This window comes from Eurosta solidaginis, chromosome X (genome assembly GCF_040869045.1).
Source record: "Eurosta solidaginis isolate ZX-2024a chromosome X, ASM4086904v1, whole genome shotgun sequence".
NCBI lineage: Eukaryota > Metazoa > Arthropoda > Insecta > Diptera > Tephritidae > Eurosta > Eurosta solidaginis.
The window spans coordinates 65,646,470-65,664,423 of NC_090324.1; the positions used below are offsets into that span (position 1 = coordinate 65,646,470).

General features: G+C 41.7%; 1 pseudogene; it reads left to right on the forward strand.

Annotated features, from left to right (window-relative positions):
• Positions 1-960: 960 nt before the first annotated feature.
• On the forward strand, positions 961-16,619 carry LOC137234984 (mediator of RNA polymerase II transcription subunit 23-like; annotated as a pseudogene).
• Positions 16,620-17,954: the final 1,335 nt, after the last annotated feature.

The following is a 17,954-nucleotide window of genomic DNA, read 5'->3' on the forward strand; positions in this document are numbered from 1 at the left end:
TTCCTTCAGAAAAAATTCGGTTTCGGACTTCATTATAATTTTTCAGACGGACATCGTAGGGAACAATCTCATGGACAAATGGACTAATCTTCGCAGAGTGGCCACCTGTTTCTGCGCGCGAAATCAAAGGATTTATTATTTCGGTTTTGGGTCTTTGCGAGGGTTCAACTTCGAAACCTCGCCCGCTTGCAAGTTTCCCGAAGACGTTTCGCATTACGGCCTATAAACATTTGGCTTGCCGCAGCCGTAACAAAAGACACTTCGGTCTTCAAGACAATCCATATACCTGTGATCTTCACTCCTACAGTTCCAGCACACTAGTTTCGACGCGTCGAACGACCGTTTCGTCACCTCGTCCACTTCACACTCTGCAGTTTCGGTTATTCGTCTTCGTACTGCAGCTCATTAGCATATCTACGGGGTGCTTGTCGAGCATTTGCGGATGGTAGTGGGGTACAGGATTTTGTAATTTCGCTTGCAAGGCTTTCACCCTTCAAGCATAGTCTACGTAGTTCGGCGAGAGAGCTAACAGGTACATATAGCAACTGCTGTCGGATGCGGGGACGTAGGTTGTGTTGCAAAATTTCTATCAGTTCGGCCTCTGTCAGTGGTACTTGTAAGGGTTCAGCCAATTTGAGAACAGAATTCCTAAACTCATCAAAACTCTCGGTCATACCCTGCTTTCTGCCCCTAATGTGCTCCTTCAACTCAAAATCACTTTTGTGTTGTTGGAAATTAGTTCTGAGAGCCTGACACAGGGAAATCCAAGTGACGCGTTCCACTGAACGTCGATACCTCCAGTACCAATCTTTCGCATCGTGAGTAAATAAACTTTGTACATGTTCGCAAAGGAGGTTGAAATTCCCACCGAGGGTATCTATTACCTGGCACTCGATACGGTAAATAAAGCTACCGACCGATATCCGCGTTGACCCATCGAACGTGATACCCCAACTCGAAATGAGGTGTGCAATTCTGCCTGAATTGTGTACACTCGACATATCGCTAAAGCGAAGCTGGTCAATTGCGCGATGGAAAGTTTGGTTGGAGTTATTGGGTAAACGAGGTATGTCCCTAGGCCAAAATCCAGTCGAATGATTGTTTGGCGGACCTAAGGGGATACGGACTATGGTTCTCTACTGGTGGAGCTGGCGGCTCATTCGGATTTTCCCTATTCAGGTTTAGCCTGGCTAGGACCATGGTCAGGATACTCTCGAGTTTTTGCTCGATCAAGTGGGCTACTCGGTTCTCGAGGTCATCAACTAAAGTGGCCTGTCTAGTCGCAATCACGGCCGCAACTATATTTCTGATCCGCCCTTCCTCGTCTCTACTACCTGTATCTGGTGCATAAATAGGTAAACTCTGAGCACCTTCTTCAACCTGACCTTGCTCATTGCGAGACAGCTCTGTGTTCTTACTGTTGCTCTTTTTAAATTCCCTGCTAGTGCACCTTGCTCTGCATTGAGGACATGAATTGTTCTTTTTCAACCAGTTTAGCAAACATGCTCGGTGAAAGGTATGGGAGCAAGACGTTGTTAAGGTATCGTCGGTAGCTTCAAGGGTTTCTTGACAGATTGTACAGCTATTTCCCTGAGGTGTCACCCGTACAGACCCTTGGTTAAACGACATAATAAAATAATTTTATAATCGTAAATCAAAAGAAAAGTAAATGATTGAAAAGAAACTCCGATCCTGAGGACCACAACCCAAAAAAAACAATTCCTCAATGCCCGTAATGCGAGGGTTTGGGAACTTAAAAAAAATATCAAATTCAAACAACAATGAATCGATTTGAAAAAATAAAATGAAAAAAAACTAATCGTTTTATATATTCAAATTGTATGCACATATGCTCCTATATATTGTACATACGTATCTCGCTCAATCAAGGTGTATATGTATGGTTTTACCAATGTAAGATTGGTAGTTTTGTTTTGCCTAATATTCGTGAAACTACAAAAAAAATTGTCAAATCTACAAAGTAAAGCAAATCATCAAAAATATTTTTGGTCTCAATTCCAAGCTGTGTGGCGGTTAGTTTGGTAGGGGCATTCCAGGTCAATCGAAAATGAATACTCGAAGCTTTCGGCATGTAAACAAAAAAATCAAAAATTAGAAAAACACTCGAAAATGGATTTTGAGATAAATTAGTTTGCCAGAACTTCACAAAGGTGTTAGATAATTACACTATCGGTTGGTTAGCTGACATAAAGACGAGCTAAAACCACAGTTCCAGATAGCTAACATCCAAACGCTCATGAAATCTGCAAAATCTTAACTCCTCTAACGTATCTTCGAATAGGTAGTTTAGCGTCAGCGGTCAGATCCGTAGACATCAAGCCTTTAGGGTTCTGCAATTCCAGCGTCAGCTCTGAGCTACTCTGACTACCTAGATATGATTTCAAAAAAACTATCAATTAAATTGGTCAAAACAAAAAGCATTTAGCTAAAGTTTCGCGCTTCCAATCAATCGACTTTGGTTCACAAAAAAAATAAAAAAGGTTATATAAATATTTTCAAGAAAACGAACAGACAAAAAACGAATATTCCAAGAGGGAAAAATTGGTAGGGACAACAAGTCTTCGGCGACAACCTAGTACGCTACCGGTCGTCGGTCAGTCAGGTACCTGCTCGGGCGCCATTTTCTGTTACGAGCCCATTCAGCCTCTTACTTAAGATGGGCTTGCTTAGCATGTTAGTAAAAGTGGTGTATGCACTGGCGTTAGTACGTGAGCTTCAGCCTGGGGTGGGTTCGAAACACCTTTACTGAACCAAGCCATCATCCTTCAGCTTGGGGGCATAACACGAAATTTAATTTTCAGACTAACGAAAAGCTACCGGAAAGCCTGAGTACCACCAATCATGCCTGGAAAACCCCATACCTAGCAGCGCGTATCTTATTTTGCCGGCTGCCCTCAACCCACCCTACCATGGCTTTAAAGCTGTTAGTAAAGCCCTAATAAATCCACCCACACTATCTATGGAATCAGACCAACGCAATTAAGTTTAAAATTCCATAATTACAAATATTTATTGGAGCTCAATTCATTCTTCTTAAATTCTAATAGAAGCTTCAAAATAGGGATAATGTTATGTAGGTATAATTCTAACACTAAGATTACAATTATTTACTTATCTCCTAAAGTACTAACATTTATTTGTTTGGGGGGATCAATCAGCTGCCCAAAACCAACCAACCTCAACCATACATACATAAGGTATTCCATAGGCAAACGACCTTGTCATTCTCGTAGAATTGTGGCTTATTCAGAGAAAAAAATTATAGAGAGGAAAGAAAAGTCCAACTCTAACTCACTTAGGTTGGCAAATCAGAGCTCTCAGAGATCCATTCGAAAATAGAAATTAATGATACAAAAAAAACTAAGTTGAAGTGCATATATAGATATGTATGAACTTATGTGCAATTTGGCGCACGCAAAAAAAAAAACAAAAATATAATGCATCTACGTACATACATAACTAATATGTATGTAAGTACATGTGTAACTAAGCACCTTCTCTGTTTATGCTAAATAGTTGGTGGACAAAATGACTTAAATTCACTTACATGCTTTTGTCGTTAGGTACCCATTTGCTTAGTCCAACGCTGTCCCACGAAGCGAAGAAGGCCTTCCTTGCTTTGTATGAAGCGGCTGGTACGCGATCGTAAGCTTAACCCTATGGAAGAAGCGTTAGGGCTAGGGAAGATTTCATCCAACCAACAACAAAAAAAATCCTGCGATATAATTAATCTTAAAAACCGACGGGGGCTATTTTTTTGTCATGCATTGTATGACTGGTGTGCGAAGGTCGCTTAAAAGGTATCAAAGATTAATCGCCGCCGGCATGAGCGCAAACAAATGAAAAACTGAGAGATTCTAAGAGAATTTCCAAACTTTTGTTAAAGTAAGAGTTTTGGTAAGTTTTATGTGCCTTTCGGTTTTCTCTCGAAAAAGTAAACAGAAAGTGGGTAAATGGAATGAAAAGTTATGACATTTTGTGGAACTAGGTCAGTTTAGCAGCGATCATATGGTATTCTATGTAAACGTACATAGAATAATTCTGTTAACAACAGGTTGTTTAACATATTTGCATATAAAAAAAAAATGTTCTTAATCAAATTAAATATCCGACGGCAAAGTTGAGATCTAGTTTGAAGGTAAGTATAAAGAGTAGCTTAACTGGAAGTAGGAGGATACTTGGTATATCTTAAGGGTAAGTATTAAACTAATGTATTAACCGTATATTTGATTTCAAATTCATTTCAGCTTAAGTAAAATTTTAAATTCGTTTTTTCCTTTTTTTTTATAAATATATGGTTAAACCTATCCACCTGTGTAATTAACATGCAGCAACATAGTTACAAAATAATAGGTCTTTTCATCTAGCTTTACACAAGGGAACTCAGACTTTAGGTCCAAAGGTAGGTATTACTAAATTAAATTAGGTTAGGATCATTTTAGATCAGCATGCTAACCATCTTTCTAGATGCATATGCACTTTTAAATCTATTTACTGCTCTATCTTCTTCTCTAGCGACCACGCATCGCTAGAACATTGAATTATGGGAACTAAATTTAATTTATTATTTTATGTGTGATTCGGTTGCATAATTTGCGAATATACAACTGGATGTATTTTCAAGCGCCTAGTTGGATCGGGTTTTGAGTGGTTAGCCGTATGCAACTCGATGGGGGCTCCTGCACCCGTCTTCCAGCGTTCCGCTCGCTAATCTTCTCCAGTGTATGCGCAGTAGGTATTTGTCTGCAAGGGTACCGAATTTTAATTCCCATTCGTTGTTTAAAATACTAACACTACCCGTCAGCACTAAACTACACGGACACTAAGTTATAGGTTATCACTGCGTCTTACCTAATTTCTGGGCCGGATCTTGTGCAGGAATTGATGATTTTGTGTTGGTATGTTCGATCTACCGTGGGTAACGTCCTACGAAAATACTAGCGAATTTAGACGCCTTACTAGGCTTAACTTAAAATTGAACACTCGACCCGGACTTAAATTTCTGCACCAGATATTTACCGCACGGTAGTTCCTCAGGAAAAGAAAGAGCTGAGCTCCGGAAATCGCTCAAGGCCCATATGGTTATCATTGACGTCTTGATTATCGATATATGTATTTTGTTATCAAAAATCATATGCAAGCATTGACAGACAGACGGAAGTTGAGTTTAGACTAGTGTTAGATAATACAGAGTGTTACAGAGTCATGAAACTTGTAATAAGAAAAAACAAAAGCATAAAAAGAAAAAAATTTAAATGAAAAGATGGAAAGTATGGTTGGTGCTGAAGTGTTCATGTACCCATGGTACAATATATGACATCTCAGTTGTCTGAGCAGTTGAAAGCACAGGAGGTCCGCATATCCTCGCAGCTGGGAGCATAGGAGATAAGTGTATCATGAAGTTGGAGGCCAGGAAACAAAAATTTTACAGTTTGAGGAAAAAATCGAGGCAGAGGTTTGAGAGGACGTATCGAGCAGTTACAACTAAATTGGTCAGCAGTTTCAGCGAGTAATCCAAAGGTAAAAGCACCATCCTTTGACGGTTCTGTTCCTTTCCAGGTATCTAAGCTTCAATTCGAGAAGACGTCATCAGTTAACAACTGGATTACTGAAGATAAGGTTGCTGCGCTGTCGCCTTGAAAGGACCTGCAGCTGAAATCTTACAGACCATTCCAGAAAGAGAACGAAACAATACCGGAAAATTGATGGGCGCTCTAGAAAGGCGATACGGAAGCGAACACATGAAGCAAATACACCAAATATAATTGCCAAAAAGCTAATAAGACTTTGCAGGAGTTTGCTTCGGATGTTGAAAGGTTGGCTCATTTGGCAAATGCGGACGCACCCGTATAATACACGAGTAAAAATTCAGTGCTTTATCAATGGAATATGAGATGTTGAAACGAGGCGAGCGACATATGCAAACCCAAAACCCACATTCGAAGAATCAGTATTGTTTAGGCCCAAGGCCTAACTTTTACTTGATTGACGGCGCCCCTCCCTAACGTTTTAATAAGATTTCCAGCCACCCACACTCACGCCGCATTTGTGTGCATGCATGCACATGCATGCGCTTCATACGCATGCACGTGTGTGTGCGGGTTGTCAGCACCCATGCACGTATATGTGGGGGTTGTTGTGTGTGTGGCTTTTTTTCCCCTCCTTAATACCAGAGGACTTTTTCGCGGCTTAGCGGTTGTCCTCAACGGGATAACCGGCCTCTTTTTCGTTTGACCGCCAACCAGCACACATCGCCCAAGATCGCCACCGTCACGTTCAACACCAAGGTAATATTGTATCCACTCTATATTTCCTAACACTCTTAATAAAACATTATTATAACGAGGAAATCCTCTGTGCGTTTGTTTCCTTTATTTCTTTTGAGCGAACCATCCACTCCAAGATCGACCCTTGTGCGCCTACCCACTGCCGGTTTACGATGCACTCAGGCCGAACATTGGTCCTCCTCACCAGGAACTAAAAGCGCCTCTTTATATATACAGTCCACAACACAGCACATTTTGCCTACTAGACAATTTGCCGAAGGATTTTGCCTACAAAAAATTTATTTGCCACAGCAGATCACAGCAGCCAAAAATTGACAAGGAAAAAGTTGGAGTTTTTATATTGTACATAGGTGACCAGAGCCACAGCGTATTCGCCAACCACAGCACAGCACAATCAAATTTTCTTACGACAAACTAAGAAGTAAGTGTTATATTTCTTGCCACTTTTTTTTGAGTGTTGTTTTTTTTGCAAAATAAAGAAGAAACCCGTGTAGTGCGCGAAAAAAAAAAATTTAAATCAAGAAAAAAAAAAGTGAAAACAGTGAAGTGATTTAGTGAGCACCAATTTATTTTCTATTTTCAAAGGTTAAATCACTCGGTTTGTTAGCCTTTATTTCAGTCCTTGTGATTATCTGGTCTATCCCCCCACCAGTGGTAAGGTTTTCCAGACACAACACAAGGAAGAGGGTAACCTAAACTCACTTTCCGCACCATACTAAATAGGTTTTGTTGTTGTTTTTTTTTCTGTTGTCGCTGCTGTGACAAAAAGTCCATAAAATAAACCCTTTTCGTTGTCGCTACCAAGACAAAAAGTCTGCAATAAACAAAATAAATAATAAACTTGAAGTTCAATAGTTTTTATTTAGGGCTGGGCAGGCATTTTAACTCTGAAGAGTTCCATTTCTATAATCGGCAATTTTCTCGTTAATAAACGTAAATAAAACAATGGAAACCTACATCCGTTTAGCAGAATCAATCGCAGAGTTTGATAAAGATTACAGCCTTATTCCGGAGAGCGACCATAGCAAACACACCCTTGCAATACAGCAGGAAGAGTTGCGGCTCTTGTGGAAGAAGGTAAAGTCTGCGTTTGATTCGCTATTGGGATCTGATGAGGTGTCAGCGGATGACGTTATGGCGATCAGAAAGAAGCAAAAGGCAGCATACGCAATCTACGTGCGATGTTCAGCGTCTATATCTGCTGAGGCAGAAAAATACAAGAAGGATGAAAAGATCGTCAACCCTGAGCAAGAACCTCATGGGCATAAAATTCGCCTCCCTGCTTGCGATACGGAAGTTTTTAAAGGGGATTGTCTGTCTTGGCCAACTTTTCGCGACCTTTTCACGGCAATTTATATAAACAATTCCAGCTTGAAAGGGGTGGAAAAGTTATTCCATCTCAACAACAAAACGCAGGGCGAAGCAAAAGATATCGTTAAAAAATGCCCCCTCACAAATGAAGGTTTCGAGATGGCCTGGAAAAACTTGTGTGAAAGATACGAAAACAAACGTATCTTATTTAACACACAACTACAAATTTTATTTAACTTAAAAAAGGTAGAAAGTGAGTGTGGCAGTTCAATAAAAAAGCTGCAAAATGATATAAATAATTGTATTTCGTCCCTCAAATGCCACAAAATTGACACTTCCAATTGGGATGCAATCCTGACCTATCTATGCTCAACCAAGTTACCAGAGAGCACGCTGGCTCTTTGGGAGCAAAGTATAGACCATAAAATGGACATATCCAAGTGGAAGGATATGGATAAATTCCTGTCTAATCGGTTTCAGACACTTGAAACAGTGTCTGGTTTTACAGGGCATACCACTTCGAAAGTGCAAAAACCAAACGCGTCGCGACAATCAACGGAAACCCCTACGAAAAGACTTGGTGCTTTTCAAACGAAAGTATCCAAGCAAACAATAAAATCAATTTGTAAAATGTGCAAATCTACGGAGCACAGATTACGCAACTGTTCACGCTTCTGCGACTTAACCCCAGTAGAAAGGATTAAATTTATAAAATCCACAAGTGGCTGCCTGAATTGCTTATCCCCAGGACACACCGTGACGAAGTGCACGAGTTCCTACAACTGTTCCAAATGCCACTCTCGTCACCACACGCTCCTGCATGCGGATACATCTCAGCACACGGCTGTACGCAATCCTTTCAAAGATGCGGATAATAGCCCAACAACTTCGGCACAGGCGCGACAATCTGCGAACCAGAATGTAAAATCCTGTCATGCCAAGTCCAGCACAGGCATGCTATTAGGAACTGATCGCGTATACATTCGCCATAATGGTACCGACTTCTCCGCACGGGCATTAATTGATTCAGGGTCTGAATGTTCCTTTATAACTGAAAGACTGAAACGCAGAATCAATTTGCCAGCGAGAAAAATGCATGCCGAAGTTTCAGGCATCACAAATTCGGTGTCATCCCAGGTGAAAGAAGCATCCAAAATTGAATTACGTTCACCAGTGGATGCCTGCTTCAGCCTGACTACACCCGTTCTAGTCTTAGCCAAACTCACTGGGAATCTTCCATCCTGCCATATCAACGTCATATATGCAGGCATTCCCAGACTTGGTTTTGGCAGACAAGAGGTTCTACATCAACGAAGATGTAGACCTCATACTTGGAGGAGACATATATCCCCAAATTATACTGAGTGGTCTGAAAAAGAATGTACTAAATACACTTCTGGCCCAAGAGACAGTGTTCGGTTGGATACTAACCGGTCGCATCGAAACACCGAGTCCAACGAAGAGCATCATGTCATTCTACAACGAGGTTGCGTTGGACAACCAATTAAAAGCTTTCTGGGAGGTAGAAAATGTTCCCAAAAACAAAATGGTTAATGAAGAAGAAAGGTATTGTGAACAATTATTTAAGTGCACAACAAAACGTGATGAAAGTGGAAGATATACAGTCTCGCTACCATTCAGGCAGGATTACTCTGAGAAGATTGCATTAGGACCGTCTCTAAAGCGCGCATGTTCACAATTCTTCAGAAATGAGGGGCGATTACTGAAAAACCAAGAGTTAGGGAAAGAGTATGTTCGGGTGTTATCCGAATACGAAACGCTTGGACATATGAGAAAAATTAAAAATAATGTACCATCCGACGATTCGGATAATTATTTCCTGCCCCACCACGCCGTTGTAAAGGCGGAAAGTACCACCACCAAGGTGCGCGTCGTCTTCAACGCGTCAAGTCCGACAGCAAATGGCATTAGTCTAAACGACATACTCCACCCAGGTCCAGTACTCCAAGCAGACTTGCCTATTTTAATTTTACGTTGGCGACTGTATCGCTTTGTCTTTAATAGTGACATAGAAAAGATGTATAGGCAAATTTGGGTGACCGATAATCACGCCAAATTTCAAAGAATTGTCCATCGAACATCCCCCAACGAACCCATCAGTCTTTACGAACTAAAGACTGTCACATTTGGTGTAAACTGCGCCCCCTACCTCGCGATACGGTCACTTCTACAATTGGCTAATGATGTAGAAAATACCCACCCAATAGCATCGGGTATATTACGCGAAAGTATGTATGTCGACGACGTTTTATCTGGAGGGCATACAATAGCGTCAACTATCAAAGCAAGGAACGAGATTCGCGAAGCATTACACTCAGCTGGCTTTCCATTGCGCAAGTGGACATCCAATTGTGAGGAAGTCCTTCAGGACATCCCCAAAACGGATTTGCTCAGCGAGGACTTCCTAGCATTTGAAGAGGCTAGCTCGGTGAAGGCACTCGGAATACGATGGAACGCGCATTCAGACATGTTTTACTTCACCGCAGGAGTTTTAGAGAAGGGCGAGAATATCACGAAAGGCGCAATCCTATCCGCTATAGCCAAACTTTTCGACCCTTTAGGCTGGCTTGCACCAATGGTCATAGTAGCAAAAATATTAATGCAGAATATTTGGTTAGAAGGCACCGGATGGGATGAGCCTGTCTCACCAAATACATTAGAACGGTGGAAAACCTTCACCCAACACTATGGCGAAATAGATAACATACGGATACCGCGGTGGGTAAATTTTTCCCCGGAAGGCGAAATAGAAATCCACGGCTTCTGTGACGCTTCCGAGAAAGCATATGCTGCAGCGATATATATGCGCGTAAAAAGAGACGATCAGGTTTTCATTCACTTACTCTTAGCAAAAACCAGAGTAGCTCCAGTGAAAACCATCTCGCTACCACGTTTAGAACTCTGCGGCGCCGTGCTTCTCGCAGAAATGATGGAATCAATATTCCGCAATATTCATTTGGGACCCGTAAAAGTTCACCTCTGGACGGATTCAACCATCGTACTCGCATGGATAAGAAAGCCGCCCTGTTCCTGGTCAACCTTCGTCGCACACCGAATCACTAAGATCATCGATATGGTCGGTAGCAAGGACTGGCTTCACGTGGACTCGGAATCTAATCCAGCGGATCAAGGAAGCAGAGGACTACTTGCATCAGAGTTGACCAACAATTCGCTGTGGTGACAGGGACCTTCTTGGCTGCAAGAAGACAATTCCCACTGGCCAGCACAAGAGGCTGAATACAAAACGTCCGTTGAGGAAAAGAGGGCACAAACATATGCCACGACAAGGGTAGATCATGTAGATATTCTCGATCGTTTTTCAAATTTACCCAGGGCTTTGAAGGTTCTATCCTATGTTAGGAGATTTTATAAACGAACTCACCCAAAAACTAAAGCAATTTTCCACGAAAGGTCGTGCATAATCTCAGCCGATGAGATTAAGGCAACGACTCAAGCATTAATACGAGTCTGCCAGAAACAATTTTACGGGACAGAATATTTAAAATTAAAAAATAGGGAACCTATCGATCGCAAGAGTGAAATACTGTCCCTAAATCCATATATCGACAAAGATGATATTATAAGAACAGGGGGGCGTCTAGGGGCGTCAAAAGACATGTCATATAACGAGCGTCATCCGATCATCTTGCCTTACAATTGCAGGCTGTCTCGCCTTACAGTTATGATGGCTCATCATGACTCCCTTCATGGCGAGAACCAGCTCATGCTCCGTCTCATCCGAACCCAATACTGGATACCGAATGTCAAGACCATGATCAGAGCCATCATCCACAATTGCAAAACCTGCATTATTCACCGAAAGCAGGCACAGTCCCAACTTATGGGGACCCTTCCCTGCGAGCGGACTACTTTTACCCGCGCGTTCACCAATACCGGGGTAGACTTTGCAGGGCCTTTCGACATCAAAAGCTACCGCGGTAGGGGATGTCGACTGTCAAAAGGCTACGTATGCCTTTTCGTCTGTTTTTCCACTAAGGCCATCCATTTAGAAGCCACTAGTGACCTTAGTACCCCAGGCTTCCTCGCGGCCTTTTCGCGTTTTATCGCGAGAAGAGGATGTCCGAAGAACATCTACTCCGACAATGGTACGAACTTTGTCGGAGCTTCCAGATCTCTACGATCGGAATTCAAAGCCTTCCTGGCAGAAAGCCGAGACAAAACAGTCTCCAAGTATAGCCATCAAGCATTAACTTGGCATTTTATTCCCGCTGGCGCTCCACATATGGGCGGCTTGTGGGAAGCGGGAGTGAAGAGCTTCAAAAGCCACTTCAAAAAAATCGCTTCTTCCCACAAATATACTATGGAGGAGTTCCAAACACTTTTGTGCCGGATTGAGGCGTGCCTCAACTCGCGCCCTCTCAGTCCAGGGTCGAATGACCCAACGGACCTGGAACCCCTAACTCCAGGACATTTCCTAACAGGCAGCCATCTTCTGGCGCCGCCAGAACCGGATGTGAACGAAAGCACGGCCTCCATAATAAACAGATGGCAGAAGCTCAAAGCCCTCCATCACACTTTCTGCAAACGATGGAAGGTGGAATATCTATCCGAACTTCAAAAACGAGTGAAGTGGAAGCATCCCAAAGAAAATATAAAAGTGGGAGATCTCGCTGTCCTCAAAGAGGACAACTTATCTCCCAACGAGTGGAGGCTAGGTAGAGTCGTCGACGTACACCCCGGAGAAGATAACCGAGTACGTGTAGTCGACCTCATAACCGAGAAGGGTCAAGTCAGACGACCTTTGGTCAAACTGATCCTTCTTCCCACGGAGATAGATTGTGCGAGGACCAAAAGCTTCGCTTAACAATCCCCCCCGTTCCTCCACATCCCTCCGTTCAAAAAACAAAAATATCCCACTCACTCGTTCTCCCATAACGAGGATACCCGAAAAGCCCTCACGCAGATCCCCCATCTGCCACAAAATTCTATTTTCAAACAAAAAACCATCCCACTCACTCGTTGTTCCATAACGAGAAGAGCCTTTACGCAGACCCTCGGTCTGCCACAGAAAACAAAGGCACTCGGCCCATAATCTTTTTTTTAAATTTTCAAAATTTCAAAACCCGGCGCTCGCCCACCGAGGCCAATCAACCACCCTAATGCAGATCCCCATCTGCCACCAAACAATTATTTTTATTTTCAAAATCACACCCCAATTCACTCGCTCACCCCGAGCGAGGACACCAGAAGCCTACCGCAGAAGGGAAACCCATCTGCCACAAAAAACCGAAGTAAAAATAGACACAGAGATTGGGGAAGCAGTTAACAGCTTTCTGAAAGTGGAACCAATCGAGGAGGCGTTCGTCAGCGTTATTGTTTACAAACCGAATGAGGAAGAGGATAAGGCTGGGTCGTTTACAGAAACTATTTTACGTAAGTTTGAAGATGTAACCCAAGACAATAAGGAAGGCGTGGTGAGACAATATTTACAGCGCGCGCCGACTACCACAAATATATCGCATTTGCGCGTGTTAATCGATACATTAGGAAAGGTTGCAGAATCCCATGCCATCACATCAAGAATGCTTTGTGACAAGATTCTGTTATGTGATAAATTAGTTTATGAAAATGCGAATTTTTGGGTGGAAAGTTTTAAATTAATTAAACGAGTGCTATCGCTTGTTGACTACAAAGGAGTAAGGGAAATAATGAAGATGTGCCGCGACAAAGCTCAAACATTTCCGGTAAACATAAACGTTAGTTAGCTCCCACAATTGTAAGCACTGAAGGATACATTGAACTACATATTTGCCGAAATAATTGTCTTTTACCCGGATACTTTATTGCCAATGAAATAATGAAACCACCCCCGTATCATTGGACTATTAATAAAATGATGACAGATTTCATGGAGGAATTCCGTACGAACCGCACAAATGGTTTCTATAATTGGCCACTCGCATATGCTGCCCATTGTTGAGTGTTTTCGGCTATGCAGATCACATGATGAATTCTTGGAAATTAGATCCAAATACATTACGTTTTGTTTTTAAAGGCAATCTTCCATATGATGCAGATTTGTTAGAAGAACAAACAATACTCCGACGTTATGTGCTCGATCAACCATCTTCCAAAGAAATGGTGTCTGTTATGATGAGTTTACAGAAGCAACAAAAGCAACGTTGTAACGCACTAGAAGAGCAGTCAGTATATTTAATAATTTCCGCTATGGAAATGACAGAGAGCAATGATTCTATGATGGGTAGTAGTTTTAATGTTTACAAAGAACAAACTTCTATGAACGAATGGGTATGGCTGCATTTATCATCACAGCTAATTTACTTTGTGCTTTTTCAGTTTGTAAGCGTTTCGCATATTGTTACAGCTTTGTATGAAAAGCTCTCTAAGAAGGAATTGCGTAAAGGACGCGATCAGTTAATGTGGATACTCTTACAGTTTATTTCGGGCAGCATACAAAAAAAATCCAATTGCAAATTTTCTTCCAACTTTCAAATTGTTCGATTTACTCTATCCCGAGCAGGAACCATGGTTACCTGACTGTACCAAGTCATCATTATTGCGACAGATGGCACCTATATGCATTTGGATACACCTAATGAAGAAAGCTAGATTGGAAAATATGAATATAAATAGACCTCTGCCTAAAGCATTGAAAAATCATCACGACTTTCTTCAACATCTTGTGATGCCTAATGCTATGATGTCTATGAGTTTGGGCAACGACTTTCGCATAATACTTATATGTAATGCATATTCTACAAATCAGGAATACTTTTCACGCCCAATGAATATTCTTACTGAAGCGTAAAATGGCAATGCCAAAACTGCAGCTGGAGGACAAGTTCCTTCAGCACCTTTTTCTATGGTGGTATTGGATAGCTTAACAGTTCATAGTAAAATGTCGCTCATACATAGCTTTTTCACTCAAATGATAAAGCCAGCGCAAGCGAAAATCTCTATACCAGCGCCAGCATTAGTCGAAACCCACGCACGACTTCTGGTTTACACAGAAATCGAATCCTTGGGCATTAAAGGATTTTTTGCAACAATTGCTGCCTGCTGTATTTAAACACCAAGCTTGGGGTATACTCCACACATTGTTGGAAATGTTTCTATATCGTTTACATCATATTCCAACACAATATCGTCTACAGCTACTTTCGCATTGTACTGTGGTTTCGCCACAAACAAATAAAATGCAATTAAACCTATGCTTTGAATCTACAGCTTTAAGGCTTATTACCGGACTGGGATCAGTTGAAATGCAGCCGCAAATGTCACGTTACTTCAGCGAAAAACCACCTGGCTCTGTGGCGTCGACTGAAAGTGAAGAATTGAATCGCGTTCTAATCTTAACGCTCGCAAGATCAATGCACATGACTGGGCTAGGTGACGAGCTACAACCCTGGTGCAAAGCGTTATTGAGCATTATAATGCAAAATACACCACACTCTTGGGCTTCACATTCACTAGCTTGCTTTCCACCAGCACTAAATGAATTTTTTGTGCAAAATAACCATTCGTTGGAAAATAAGCAATTGCTCAAAAAATCAGTTGAAGGGGAATATCGTAACTGGACATCAATGTCAAATGACAATGATATTATGAACCATTTTTATACGGCCTAGTACTAATCCACTTTTCCTCTGTCTACTTTTTAAAAATGATTTGGGAAACCGAGAATGTTAGTCCTGTTGCATATAAAATTTTAGAGGGTATTAGCGCACGCGCACTTTCAGCACATTTACGCAAGTTATGTGATTATTTAGTTGGCGAAGTAGCGAATATTAATGGCAAAGATTTTATACATAAATGTGTCGACACCATTAATAATATGATTTGGAAATATAATATTGTTACTATCGATCGTGTGGTACTTTGCCTGGCACTACGTACACAAGAGGGTAATGAGGCGCAAGTTTGTTTCCTTATTATACAACTGCGCTTATTAAAAACATCAGAATTACGCAATCGTATACAAGAGTTTTGTAAAGAGAATCATCCCGATCATTGGAAGCAGAATAATTGGCACGAAAAGCACTTGTCATTTCATCAAAAATATCCGAAAAATATTTGCACCAGATGAATCTGCTTCACATCCGCCATTACCTGTTTATTTCTCTAATGTATGCTTGAGATTTTTACCAGTATTTGATATTGTTGTGCACCGTTTCATTGAACTACCTATACAACATGTGCATGAAATTTGTGAAGTTATATTAGACCATTTGAGTATTTTGTACAAATTTCACGATTGCCCGATAACTTATTTATACAATACTTTGCATTTCTATGAACGCATTTTACGCGAACGTCCATCACTTAATTGGTGTGTTGGTGAACCATATAAAATGTTTTTGCAAAATCAAGAATTACTTTGGCATCCTGAGCTAAACTACTACATTAACTTAGTGCGCAGGCTATCGGATACAATAACTGGTAAAAATCTGGTTTTCAACACTGATTGGCGCTTCAATGAGTTTCCCAATGCACCTGCACATGCACTTTATGTGTACTGCTTGGAGTGGTTGAGCTTACCAATTGCGCCCTCAATTGTGGCAAACAATGTAGTCGATGTTATTGTAAAGGGTTATTCGGTAATACCACAAAAAGAGATTCACAATTATATTAATGCAGTTGGCGTCATATGAGCTGCATTGCCCGAAACACATTGGAGTGTTATTTATGATCGTTTACAAGAAGCGCTAAATGCGCCCAAAATGATTAAATGGACTTACCGTTTTTCGGCTTTCGAATTATTCAATTTTAAGACTGTATGCGAATCAATGATTGAGAAAAACTTATGCGCTAATATTGGCTGTAGGGCATTCTATTTTCCATCATATGGGTGGCTTTAAGTTAGCGTCAATGACAAAATATATCGCTGAGAAGCTGAAAACTTGCGCCCGCACTGAACCACAATTGGTTTTCTTATGCCATGTTTTTGGCCCATTTTTACAGCGTATCGACTTGGAGCAACCCAACACGGTAGCTTAGGCATCTTCAAATTTCTGATCTGTGATTAAATAAACGAAGAAATCTCTTGTCAAAAGGTTTTACCTTGAAAGATATCGCAAATATAACACTGGTGTGATCGGAAAGCGAGATAAATTTACACCACAGCAGGAACACGTCTACTCAATTGAAAAATTAGCAAGCGATTGTACTACGGCCACGCGCCGTAGTAAAAATAATGAAACAACGGAAAAATTCTTTCGATTCGTCCCGTTTGTTTCAATTCTGAGAAATTTACATTCTATACACGGGTGTGTAGATAGATAGATGTTGTGAGGTTAAGCACTGCGACCTATTGGTCTATTGTGCCCTCAATTCTCTTTACAACACTTCATCCAAGCCGAGTTCCCTGAGAAAATCCAGAATGGTTCCCGGCTTCAGAGAGTGTATGTGACTATTTCCTAGTTTGGATAATCCTAGGATTCTAAGTCTTCGTCTCGCGACTGCCTCACATTCCTTCAGGATGTGTTCTGCGGACTCATCTTCGACATCACAGAAGCGACAGAGGCTACTAGCTGATATGCCTAATTTATGCATGTGGCTCTTTAGCCTACAGTGACCTGTGAGTATACCTGTTACAATCCTAAGGCTACTTTTTGGGAGGTTAATCATAGCCTTATATCGCTTCGAGTTGTACCCTCCTATTAGTGCCTTTGCCTGCCGAAGTCCTGGACTCTCGCGCCAGTGTTGTTCTCTGAGGCACGCCTCCTTTTGTATAAAGTCCTCCCTTATTGTATGTGACCCTATTGGCACCATAGGCTCGGGTCCTATTGGCTTTCCGGCCGCTGCCAACTTGGCAAGCTCGTCGGCTCGCTCATTACCATCCACTCCTCTGTGTCCAGGTACCCATGCTAGACGGATGGTGTTGTTGACTCCTAGATTGTTTAACCTCTCCACGCACTCAAGGACTGTTGATGATTTGATCTCAACCGAAGCTAATGCCTTGAGTGCAGCCTGACTGTCGCTGAGTATAACGATTTTCTCGTTGGTATATCCCCGCTGTAAATTTATCTCTGCACACCGGCTTATGGCAACAACTTCGGCCTGGAAGATGCTCGGATATTTTCCGAGTGGTAGGGATATTTTGGTTCGGGGCCCGAAGATCCCCGCTCCTATGCCCTCCGGTGTCTTCGAGCCACCGTCGGGCATGTTCGCATGGCTCCCGTAATGCAGACACACGCTAAGCGTTGAAGCTTCGTGAGCGATTTTTGTACGGTCACCATGGTTGTTCTTGATGCCCACGCAACTGCTCCGTACACTATGATAGGTCTCACTATCATAGTGTACATCCATCTTAGGATCTTTGGGCTGCATCCC